Source organism: Triticum urartu, chromosome 2A (genome assembly GCF_056163025.1).
Source record: "Triticum urartu cultivar PI428250 chromosome 2A, HENAU_Tu73, whole genome shotgun sequence".
NCBI classification, from domain to species: Eukaryota; Viridiplantae; Streptophyta; class Magnoliopsida; order Poales; family Poaceae; genus Triticum; species Triticum urartu.
In genome coordinates, this window is record NC_141874.1 from 146,983,386 (window position 1) to 146,985,856 (window position 2,471).

The 2,471-nt window shown below is 41.0% G+C and overlaps 1 pseudogene; it reads left to right on the forward strand.

The window, feature by feature from the left end:
- The first annotated feature begins 1,015 nt into the window (after positions 1 to 1,015).
- LOC147984323 (uncharacterized) lies at positions 1,016 to 1,961 on the forward strand (annotated as a pseudogene).
- Positions 1,962 to 2,471: the final 510 nt, after the last annotated feature.

The following is a 2,471-nucleotide window of genomic DNA, read 5'->3' on the forward strand; positions in this document are numbered from 1 at the left end:
ACATATATGTGTTGTTATCTTGTAGTTTTCTTGTTTCTCATGTCAGCCTGTGCTAGTATTTTAGTTCCCAAAGTAAAACAAATAAAAACACCAAAAATATAGTGAGTACATTTTATTTGTCAATGATTTTCTGAAACAAACTTGCTTTATTTTTGTTTGTCTTGCAATATCAAAAACCTTTTCGTCTGATCTAGCTTTAGCCGAGCACTACTGTCGTCGCCTAGTCCCTGTGGAGAACACGACACCCGCAGTCGGGCAGAATATCCCACTGTACTTACTATCGATCATTTTGGTGTCGTTGAAGGGGACTAGTGTCGAGCGACTTTGTTAGGCTATAGACTAGGTTTTTCTTGTTTTTCCCTTTGTGCTATATATATGTGATATATCTCTAACCCCTAACCCTTCTTCAAGTTATTTTCTCTTTCTTTACTTGGTCATTCTGCAGGTTATTGCATCTTCTCAGGTATGGCTTACTATTCAGATCATCATGCTTATGCGAGCAACACTACGAACAGCACGGAAAGTATTCAAGACCTGATAAGTAAGATTTCCCACCGATTAGATGATTTAGCTCGGCAGCGAGAAGTAGTTTTTGAGGATAGGCCTAGCTCTTATGATCCTTATTCTAGAGGCCGTCCTTATGTTGCTCCTACCTGCCATATTTTTGGATTTTAGGGCCATTCGCCCGCTGAATGTCTACTTGGCTACTCTCACCCTCTAGATTGTTTTGGCATGAGCTTCGCTCAAGAGCATAGCTCATACCAAAACAATTACTCACATGGGTGGCCTAAAAACCCGAATATGTCATATAGGAGCAATAACCCTGAGATCTCATCGTTTGCCTCTAGTTATCCAATGCAGGGATTTAGGTACAATGAGGAGAGCCACAACTATGCACCACAACAATTTCATTCAGCTCCTACTCATATACCACAGTACCAGGAGATGTGTCCAATGGAGTTAAATGGTCCTCCATTTGGTCAACCAACAACTCCAGCACCTATTGTGCAATCTCATGTGCAAGTGCCCACACAAGATGAGTTCGATGACATAGACAAGCTCACACTTTTGAGTCTCGAGTTTACTTGGAGTGTCGAGGATGATCCTATTAGGAAGGTTATACTAGAGGAAATGAAGAAAATTAAGAGTGGACAGGAGCTAGTGGAAGAAGTAAGGAAGATTGAGAAGAACATCAACGCTGGCAGTACTATCTCTTCCCTCCTTGAGTTGAGTGTTGCTGGGATATCCCTTGAGGTGTGTGAGGTTCCAACACCTTCACCATTCAGCTGAGCAAGATAGTGAGAGTCCAGAGGAAGAGATACTTCAAATCCAAGAAGAAATTCTCGAAGCCAAGGCACAAGATGATCCAGAGCTCGAATACCCAAATGAACAAGTTGAAGATCCAATGTCAACCACTCCCGAAGAAGTAGAAGAAGCTGTTGTAGTTGAAGATGAAGAACCAGAAATTCATTTGCCTATTGTCATACAAGAGCATGATGTAGTAGGTTTATCTAATCCTCTTGATGACATGTGTCCATATGATCTGTTTGCCACTATTTTGCATTGCATGATACCATCAATTAAGCTAGATTTGAAAAAATGTTTGCTTGAACATGATCATACATACTCTGTTATTGGCATTTCTCTCATTTATGATGATGACACTTATTTTCCTCATGCTAGACCTATGCTTAATGATAAATATCATCCTCATGTCAGTATTGCGCTTGCTGATTTCTATCATACTCGTCATGTTCTATATTCCCATGCTTATACAATTGGATATTCGATTGACGACTTAGAGGGCATCTACCCTATCACTTGTAGTCATTGTTTGTGTGAGTCCTATTTCAGGTTTCTGCTTGTGCACAAATGAATACATGCTGACCAGGTTCGAGGTGACATCCCTTGGGATCCCGGTGGAGTCAGAGCATGGCGATGAGAAGCAAGGGCACACATGAAGAAGAGTGAAGCTAGAGCATGCACGAGGAAGCAAAGGAGAAAACCTGCAGCTTAGAGAGTGATCGAGCGAGTGCTACTTCATAGTGCCCGGTGAGCTGTTTCATGACGCATTCTGAACATCATAAATACATGCTGAACTCAATTTCTAGTTGGGTTGCTTGAGCCAGTTATTACTTATCGTCAAGCTGAAATTCACCTTTGGCATCGTGCTTGATGTAAATTTGTGAACTTGATTTCTGAATGCCTTGTAAACTAGTGATCTACACCATGTGTGCTTTGCTGAAATTAGTGAGAACTATTAGTTTTGAGTGCTCAAATCCCTAGTGCACTAGTAAACTATGTCATTTTCTACATTTACTATGATACACCTAGATCACCATGTTTAGATGATGAATTTGTGCCAAGTGTGTTCCCATTTAGAGCAATCACCTAACCACTATGGATTAGCATACTATGTTCCCTGGATCGGTAGCACGTGAACCAGACATGGAGAAGTGAGGATTCTTGTT